Raw genomic sequence first — 10,510 nt, 5'->3', positions numbered from 1 at the left:
ATAGTTAAATAAAAATGAAAGGATTATTATTGGTAAGAGTTTTCCAGAAAAACAGAACTGATAAGATATATAGAGATATAGAAAAAGAGATTTGTTATAAGAGATTGGTTTATGTGATTATAGGCACTGAGAAGTCTCATGGTCTGCCATCTGTAAGCCGGTATGTAGTTCCAGTCCAAAACTGGACTGGGCCCTAAGCTATGGAGGGCCGATGATGTAAGTCTTGCTCTGAGTCCAAAGGCCAGAGAACCAGGAGCACCAATGTCCAAAGGCAGGAAAAGATGGATGTCCCAGCTCAAGCAGAGATTAAATCCACTCTTCTTGCACTTTTGTTTTTCTTTTAAGATCCTCAATAGATTGGATGATGCCTACCCACATTGGCAAGAGCAAACTTCTTTGCCCTCAGTCTACCAATTCAAATGCTAATCTCTTGCAGAAACACTCTCAGAGACACACCCAGAAATAAAGTTTTAACAGATATCTGGGCCTCGTAGTCAGTTTGACATATAAAATTACCATCATATGGATAAATGAATTTCTGGTATACGCTGACCATACTAAGCAGAAAGCAGTGTGTTATGATGCGGCATAGATTTTGCAGTTTGATGGCAAATTGACAATGCCATCTTATATTTATATACCCATTCTTAGATTTTTTTTCAAAATATCTTAATATCATTCATAAAACACCCTTATGAGATAATCTGCCAGTTACCAATTTATTCTTCAATTTAAATTTAATCTCCTTTGCTTGTTTTATGATGCCACAGCTAGAGCTTATAAAACTTTCTCCTTTGCCAGCTGGCACAATGGTATGCTTTCTTTTAGAGGCTACAGGAGGAGTAGTGAAGGAGAAAAGTGTTTCTTTTACTAAATCTGCTGGCTCCTGCATGATTCAGCAGCCAGGTGTGTGGAACATCTAGGGTAATACCTTCCCGTGGATTTCAATGACAACCCAGCGGCCATTTTTAAGAGAGTTCTTCTGGCATCACAATGGGTGTTTTCCCATTTGGCAGCCCCAGCCTGTGGCTCCTTCATAAATTTCACCATTTGGTGGGCACAGTCTATCTAACAAGATCTTAATTTGGTGTGTTGATGGTAGTAGTCTACCATGTGTGTTTCTTTCTTGGACACTCTGCCTCAGCCATTGAGATAGTGACCATTCCCTATATCTGCTGTTCCCATAATCTTGGCGATTCTTTTTATCTCTTAGGAATTAACTACCTGTTTCGACTTTTTTTTAAAGGATTTTTTAAAATTTTTTTTAATGTTTATTTCTTTTTGAGGGACAGAGAGAGACAGCATGAGCGGGAGAGGGCAGAGAGAGAGAGAGAGGGAGACCCATAATATGAAGGAGGCTCCAGGCTCTGACCTGTCAGCACAGAGCCCAACGCGGGGCTCGAACTCCCGAGCAGTGAGATCATGACCTGAGCTGAAGTCAGACGCTCAACCAACTGAGCCATCCAGGCGCCCCATGACCTGTTTCTACTTAATGTTATATTATTTTTCCATTCAAATTGTAGAGTGGTTCCATCTCCTGACTTTAATCTGACTGACACAAATCAGTATCAGATGTCCTGTTTTACCAGTGAGGGGCAGCTTAACTTTATGTGAGCCTTAGGTTTCTCATCTGAACAATAAAATGGATTTACTTATTCCTCCTCTCTCAAATTCACTTTGGACATTAAATTGTTATATATGTGATAGGGTTCTGTATTTGCAATGATACACCCTTTTAATGTACCACCACTAAAATTATGGCCATATTTCAAATCATTGATACGTTTATTCTCGAAGAAATCACAGAATCCTAAACCCCATTCCCTGGGTAATAAATGTGTAGAAGTTTCAAACAGCTGGACCAAAGAGAAAATTCTCACAGGAAGGGCCTTTTCCCTACCAGAGAGGGCACTTGTATTTAGGCCAGCTGCCATTTTATTTTCTATACAATTGTCATTTAGTCATTTGCACGTCACCTGTATAGCTTATAGACCTCTCATTCTTCCATGGCCTGCAGGATACATCCTAGCTTATGTTATTTATATTTTAGCCTACACTGGAATCTGTAGCTTTCATCATCAGAAAATATAAAGCTAACACTTAAAATTCACATCATAGTATTGCTCGGGATGATGTGTACACTAAGTAAAGCCAATTAACTGAAATATATAGACCAAAATAAATTATGAAAAATGTTCTATAATTAATAATTCAAACATGCAGTGTGTTCCAATTATAATAAAGATCCATTCACAGTCCTTATCCTAGAGACTCTGCACAGCTCACTGGTCACTTGATATCTAAAAATTAAGAGGACTTCTCAAAGCATGAGGTATCTCAAGAGATAAGATCATCTTTGAAGAAGTGAACTAGTTGTCGACAGGGATAAGGAGTCCTCTTGGACACATTTCAGATCACTGACTAAAATCATCTCATGTGGGGAGATACATTTCCATGCTAAGAGAAATATCTTCTTTGAGCTACAATATCTTGTACTTTAAAATGAGTAGCTGTGAGGAACAAGTGAGATAATCAGGGCAGAATTATAAAGTAAATATATAGATTTATAATATAATATATATTATATAAATATATTGTATATTAAACCAATTATATATTATATACACTTTTATATAAAATATATAATTTTTGTTACACAAAATTTTTATTATATAAAAATTATATATTGTAAGTTTTTATATTTAAAATATTTATTTTATTTAAAATATTTATATGTACTATTTGCAAAAATATTTATATATAATAAAAATATGTAATCATATATATATAATTCCAGTTGAAGGAAAAGGCTCTTTGGTATACAAAAAACCTTAAGAAGTCACTTAACCTCTCTAATCCTCTTTTTCATTATATGTAAATAGTGGTAATACAAAGAATTCTTTTTTTAGGGTTGTTATAAATGCTTTAGCTGGTAAGTAGGACATAGAAAGCATTCAGTATAACTTGTCCATTATTATTATTTTTATAAACATTTTTTTCAATGTTTATTTTTGAGAGACAGAGAGAGACAGAGTGTGAGTAGGGAAGGGGCAGAGAGAGAGGGAGGCACAGAATTCAAAGCAGGCTCCAGGCTCTGACCTGTCAGCATAGAGCCCGATGCAGGGCTCGAACCCACGAACTGTGAGATCATGACCTGGGCCGAAGTTGGACGCTCAACCGACTGAGCCACCCAGGCGCCCGATTTATTATTATTTTTATTACAATTATATTGAGATAGTGTTCTTTTCACTCCTCTGCACTACACATAGAAAAAGCACGGAATATTGTCTGTGACCGAATACTTTATTCTCCTGCTTGTCTGGACAGAGTAGAAACTTTGATGAAATCAGTCAGACATTCAGTGACAAATAAAATCAGTCACTTGGTTGGAACATGTCTTCCAGCTGTAAGACTCCAGTCAGCCACTTATAATCTGGGTTCTCTGGGCACCCAAAATCTTTGGGGAAGTAAAAGTACCTCCCAAGAGTTTTCTTGCATTTATCATCTGTGACTTGGTAATTTATCCACATTTACCTTCAGGCTGAGTCTGCCAATGAGGTACTTTGAGAGAGCTTGACTGCGGAAAACATGAAAATACATGAAATACTGCTCACCTGAAAAAGTAAATCACTGTCATCACTCTGTTTGAATGTGCTCTGTTTGTATGAATAGCTTTAGATTGTTCCATACAGTGTGGACCGTGATTCAAACATCAGGTTACTCTTCACCGGTCTGTTGAATGCGTGCTGGAATTATTTCATATAATGTTCTTTTCTCCCAAATAATACTGCTTTTTGCAACTTTCATTTAAAACTGACTAACGTAAGTTCACTGATACCATTTTCTCAATTGCAGTTTTCAGAATTATTGATTGTATAAAAGTTATTCTCCCCAAAAGTAGTTGCAATTCTTAAGAAATTACCCTAAGTATAGTTTTTAAAATACAGTTTTAAATCATTACCTTCCTTTTTTTATGGGCTCACATCTGAATTGCCATTTTTAGCATTTTTTACAGAGCATTTCTCAACTATTAACTTCTCATCGTGGGCAATTTCAGGCTCCTTTGTGTGGAATGATAGTAATTAAAAGACCTTCCATCAAGTGACATGATACTCAAGTTCACTTGCCTTAGCTTCTCTTCCTAAATTTCTACTTTGAAAGTGGAATTGAGTTATCTTTAAACAAAGTTTCCTTTAAATTACTAAGTTTTATTACGTGAAGAACATAGAGAAAAAACAATCGATACTTTGGCATATAGAAAACTCCATTTTGTTTTAAAAGGAAAATGAAACTTAAAATAGGATGTTCTGCCTTCATGTCACCATTCTGCCATCCGTGTTATGGCCACAAGAACTTATTTGCTGTCTTGCATTTCAGTTTTGTTTGTAAACAAAATATATCATTATTATAAGATACAGTTTGCAAGGAAAATATAATCAATGCATCACAATTATAATCAAATGATTAAAAATTCTTCCTGGCACAAAAATCTCAAATAATATACAGTTTCCCTTGCAGCTTAGGGTCACAATTTATGTTATTCCACCCAATTATCCAGCATGTGTTAATGACTTGTCACTATCTACTGCAGATTGAACATTTCAATTTATAAAATGATGCCCTCAAAATTATTAATATAATAAGCTCAGATAATTGTTCACATACTATCAACAGTCTAAGATGCAATCACAAGTTTCTACTGGGAATAATTATAAAAGATGGAACTCTATTTTATTGAGGAGAGCTAGAGAGGAAATGCCTAGCAGAGTAAGTATAGATATTTTACATAGAATTCATAGGAATAATATAAAGGTAAGGCCAAGAAATTCTAAGAGTTGAATAGAATCTCTGTCTAACATGGGGTGGAATATATACCATTTTAATCCCCTCATATAGCTGAACCAATAAATATCGAAAAAAACTGCTGTATTGGCTGGGACAATCGATTCTGATTATCAAAGAGAAATGGGGTTGCCACTGAAGAGTGGTGGCAAGAGGAACTATGTCTGCAATCCATAGGATTCACTAGTCATGTCATAATACATTTATTCCCAAGTAATAATTGTTAATGAGAACTGTAGTTCTCATTGAAAAATAAAGCATACAGGGGCACCTGGGTAACTCAGTTAAGTGTCTGACTCTTGATTTCGGCTCAGGTCATAATCTCACGATTTATGAGTTTGAGACTCATGTTGGGCTCTGAGCTGACAGCTGGGATCCTGCTCAGGATTTTCTCTCTCCCTCTCTCTGACCCACCCTATCACTGCTTGCTCTCTCTATCTCTCTCTATCTCTCAAAAATAAACATAAAAAAGTCTTTAAAAAAGAAAAGAAAAATTATGAAGATAGAGTCATTTACTAATAATAAAATAAAATAATAAAATTATTATTTTAAAATTAAAAAATAATAAAAATGTTTCCTCACAGAAAAATAAGGAAATCAACCTGCTGAGTTGTTAGAAGAGGTAAGGATACAATAAAAACAGGGATGGAAGCAAGCTGTGATGATCTAGTTCAGCTAAATGGGTGCTAGAGAAGAAAAATTATAGGAGCAATGTTTTTGATGTTATTCCTGCTATTTACTGTAATGCTTCTCTCTTAAATTTTATATCGAGTATCCATGGTACCTCCCTTTACAATTTAAAATCCTGCTGAAAATATGACTGAGTTGACTCCATCCTGCCATAACAGGAATGGTTCAGGCTTTCCATGTTTACCGGTGGTGGTGGTGATGAGGGGGTGGAATGTGAATTTCTTATTCCTAGTAGAGGGCATGAATGGATGCTGAATGGCAAAACTGATTGGATGTGCTAGTTATTCTCTGTTTATTTTGCATGTTTAATTACCATTCTGTTTAACTTGCTGTTACCACTATACCCTATGTCATTTGGGTTCTGTCACCCTCTGGGGTGCAGATAGCCAATGGAAGGGACTGGCAGAATATCAGAAAATAAAAGAAGAGAAAAAGTAAAGTAATGATTCCCATACTCTGTTCCTGTCATTTCCTGGTGGTGGTTGTGTTACAAGGAACCAGCTTCTGGAGGGTGGCTTATTTTTCATCATTTCTCTCCTGGCTATCATAATCTTGTTCATGCGTCTTTAATTTTAGGTCTAGATATGGTAATGGCCGCTTCATGATTGCTATTGTCCTCTTCACACCCAACACACATTGGGTGAGTAGGTAACTTAAAACCTTCCCTTTGCTTATACCTCTGTAAGTAGTCCCTTCACTGAACCCTCCTCAGAGAAAACTTTGATATACTCAGTGTTGTCTGCTGGGTACTTGACTACTACCCAAATCAATGAAATTTTTCCTCAATACACGTCACCTTCCTGCTAATATTTTCTCCTATAGCCTCTGTTCATTTCCATCTACGCTTAACTTTTCTGCAGAAGGTACTTTTAGCCTGTGCTATCGGTAACATTTCATAAAACAAACAGGTTAAATAACAAACTCAATTAAGAAAAGATTTACCGAAAATGATGTGGTTAAATATTTTACTGTGAAAAAATAAAAACGAATCCAGGATTGATGAGACAATGGACAATAGAATGTAGACATTAGAGTTACTTTAGCTTCATGGACCCTTTTGTTTCTCAGAGACATTTTCCTTCTTAAATATCTTTCTTTTTATATGTTTGTGGAACACGTTTATTGAGCTGCTACAATCTCCCTATTGTACCAATGTAATGTAATGATGATTAGAGTTGGAAAGGATTTTAGTGATCACTTAGTCCATTTCTTTATTTAGCTGATCCAGAAAACAAGGCCAAGAGTGAAGAAACTTGGCCATGATCCTGCAGATTATGACCAGCAAAGCCTGGTGTGTGTGGGTCCTTGACTCTAAGTGCAATGAGGGCATCCATGGGCAACAAGACATACAGCTCTTATCTATAAATTGTCCTTATGATAATTGTGTTTTGTAAATGTAAATGTATATTTAACATATCACATGTTATGGTGCATGTCAACATTTATGGATATATGAATAGGAATATAGGTAGGAATAGGGATATCTATTACAACATAGAGCTACAGATATGAAGATGTAGAAGATGTAGATAGAGATATTCTAGAATAAAGAGGTCTGCTAGTAAGGGAAGAAGGGGTTCATTCAAGTGCAAGAGTTCTGAAAAGGATTAATGACTAGCCCTGATCATTTATGACAATATTTTCTCCAAAGATCAGAGAAACAACCAGTAACCCTGGCTCTGTCAGGTCCAATAAGCTTTGTCGTTCTTAGAATGTTCCAACTGGTTTCACCAAGAGGGCATAAGACAACAGTGAATGGCCTGAAGGGACTACAACTGATTCATTACCTCTCCTTCCAGTGATGAAGACCAAACATCTCAGTCGTGGAGCCCTCCCAGAGATCCTGCAAGGGCTACACTTGGGAAGTGTTTTCAGAGAACAGGAGCTTTGAGCAAACTGCCCTCTTAGATTCCTTCTTAGATGATGGGACAGTAGGCAGCCTGAGGGATGAGCTCAGAAAGAAAACACATAAAAAGGAAAAACAGAGGGAAATGACATGGCAGGGTTTTGGATTTATTACAGATTAATTCTGATAAGCAAGTTGCTAAAAACACAATGTAAAATGTGCAACAACCTTATACATTAAATCTTGCCCTGATTATGGGGGAAAAAAATAAAACCCTGGTCATCAATTTAGGAACAATTAAACACAAAGAACAAAATTAGTACTGAAACACGTTTCTTTGGCAACAGCATCTAATTCCTTGCTTTGCAGTGGGTGCTGTAAGGTTGATTGGAGCCTAACGCAGGAACAGGACACAGGGGGATTTCTCAGAAAATGTACAGAAGGAATGATTACATGAGTGGAAGGCTGATATCACATATACCACACACTGATAACAAAAGACTACCATTCTCTCTGCAAAAACTTGGAAGATTCTTCAGAATTTTGGAAGTCGCTCAGATAGTATCATTATTGTATAGGGCATGGTTTGGATAAAGAATCCCCACCTCTTTCTTACTTTTTCAATCATATAATAAATAATAGACCAGTTTTATAACATTACTTATTTACTTTTATGAATGAATTTAGTGGGATAATGGAAATAGAAGGGGTCATTTAGAGTTGATGAAAGGTAAGATTATTTCACTTTCTCTCTGATGTGTTGTATCCTTTGCCTCTCTGTGAACTTACCTGTGACCACTGATGGAGAAGATAGTACTGAAGACAAGCATGTAGAAATTCTAAAGTTTCAAAGTTAGAGAAAACAGTATTTTCAAAAATCTGTTAAGTCATAAGCAAAAATAGGTTTGTTTAGACTTTAGATACAGTAGATTTACCTGTTTGTGTGTTTTGTTCAGTTACGTTCTGTTCAGTTAAGGTCATCACACGGTATAACACATTTGCCAATTTGTCTAAGAGGGAAAGGCTATGAGACTAACTGCTCAAATAAATGACTTTTCAAAGAAAATGTGATGTGACAGAAATATGTAAATATGATATAAAGAAAATGTTAATCTACCTTAATTTCTCCATAATACTACATCATAACATATTTCCTTTCACTATAAATGTATAGCATTTTCTGTGTATCTATCAATCTTAAGTATTACTTTATAATAATCTAACTACCCTTGAAGTCTGTTGAATGGTTATACACTGGGATTCAATTGTGTAGTAACCTTTATTAAATGTCAAGTTTTTGGTCTGATTCTTACAAAATTGCTCCCTGCTAAAGGACCATGACTAATAGTAGTAAGTAGTAATCAATAATCCTAGAGTAATGCCAAACAGAGCAAAACAACAACAAAACAAACAAAACCCACAGATAGAGTATAATTCAGTGTGAAAAGTAAAGTAAGCCATAATTATATCTATACCCTATATTGCTATTTTGTTACTGTGTTACTAATTATTATATATTACTTGATTACTTTTGAACTGGTGGTGGGTACAGACTTTTTTTGATATATCATTTAATATCCTTTCATATGCAAAATATTAAAAAAATAAAAAATAGATTCAAATAAATTTATCATAACTTTATACCTATCTCTAGTGGTATGACCCCATCTTTGGGATTCCAGTGTGTGTGAATACATGAGGGCTGATGTTCCCACACAACACCAATCAATTCTCAGACACCAGCAGGATGTGCAAGAATTCAACTCAGTTTGGACACTTTCTACCCAGAGATAGTATCAGATTCCACTGGGAAAAGGTCAGTCCTACAAGACCACCCCACCTCCAACTTCAGATGTTGGGTACAAGTCCAAGTTGTTTCTTGTACTTCTGACTGACTGCCCAGGATCTCCTTTTTGATACTTCAGTTAGTTAGCTAGAGTGGTTCACACAACTCACAGAAACATTTTACTTACTAGATTACTGGCTTATTATAAGAGGATATAACTCAGAAAATCTAGATAGAAGATATGCCATGGGTAAAGTACAGGGAAAGGCCACAGAGCTCCGGATAACCTCTTCAGGCACATCACTCCAGCACCTCCATGGGTTCACAACCTTGAAGCTCTCCAAACCTCATCCTTTTGGGTTTTTATGGAGACTTCACTATATTGGCATGATTGATGAAATCATTGCTAGTTGGGACAGATTCAACCTCTCGCTCCACGCCCCTATCTGCAGGCCTCATCGGACTTAAAGTTTTACCCTTGAGGACACGTTTGGTTCCCTTGGCAACCAGCCATCAACAATGTGTGACCTAGGGGAATTCCAAAAGGCCTCTCATTAAGGTAATAAAAGACACATTTATCTTTCTTACCATTGAGGAGATCCTAAGGCTTTTAGAAGCTCTGTGCTAGAAATAGAAAAAAAAAAAAAGAACAAATATGTAGATTTTTTATTATAAACCACAGTAACACATTCCACAATTTCAAAATTATAGCTTTTGTTTCTTTTTTTTTACATTTCACAATTTCAAAATTATGTGCCTGTATTTTAAGTATTACTTTCATTAAATATAAATACGGTTGATATTTGTAGTCCATGATTTAGCACTGAGGGCAGAAGAAAATAATTTCCTTATCTAAAATGGACGAATTCTTTTGGTTATGGTAAAAACTACATAAACATTCACAGGAGTATTAAAAAGGAATTGTTTGTCAAAGAACTCGAAGTGCAGGAATATAATCTGGTCCAGGGCATAGGTGACAATGAAGACCCAGATAAGATAGATATAAGCAGATTTTTTTTTTCACAGAATATAAGTGTAAATTAAAAGCAAGCTATTAAAAGCTATTAAAATAATAGCTAATTCAAAGCTATTAATAATAAGTAAATAAACTAAAACAGGAGACTATGGTAAGGGGGTTTGACATAGATTGATGGATTCAGACTTCTCCAAGGTGGAAGTTAATGATTCGGGAGTGAGTAGTATTCTATGTAGGAAAAGTGACATTGAACACAGGCACTTGAGGGTATTAAGCATTTTAAAACACACATATCAGTCTCCTCAGCTAAAACACAGACTTTTCCTATTCTTTTCTAGAGTCAAGTCTCAACACATTGAAATATACTAAA

At 35.7% G+C, this 10,510-nt stretch overlaps 1 long non-coding RNA gene across 4 annotated transcripts; it reads right to left on the bottom strand.

Annotated features, from left to right (window-relative positions):
• Window positions 1-3,284: 3,284 nt before the first annotated feature.
• LOC122231270 lies at window positions 3,285-9,643 on the bottom strand. 4 transcript variants are annotated; one of them, XR_006208460.1, is made up of 5 exons: window positions 9,352-9,643; window positions 8,314-8,388; window positions 8,168-8,217; window positions 7,320-7,484; window positions 3,285-3,577 (listed from the first exon to the last, which is right to left on the bottom strand). It is a non-coding gene; the product is annotated as an uncharacterized LOC122231270 (long non-coding RNA). The 4 variants fall into 4 exon arrangements; XR_006208458.1 differs by having other exon boundaries at window positions 7,320-7,472; XR_006208457.1 differs by lacking the exon at window positions 8,314-8,388 and having other exon boundaries at window positions 8,168-8,257.
• Between the last annotated feature and the right edge of the window lie 867 nt (window positions 9,644-10,510).

The sequence above is a fragment of the Panthera tigris genome, chromosome D1, assembly GCF_018350195.1.
Source record: "Panthera tigris isolate Pti1 chromosome D1, P.tigris_Pti1_mat1.1, whole genome shotgun sequence".
NCBI classification, from domain to species: Eukaryota; Metazoa; Chordata; class Mammalia; order Carnivora; family Felidae; genus Panthera; species Panthera tigris.
Note: the sequence above shows the minus strand (reverse complement) of the source record. Positions and strands in the feature narration are given on the sequence as shown.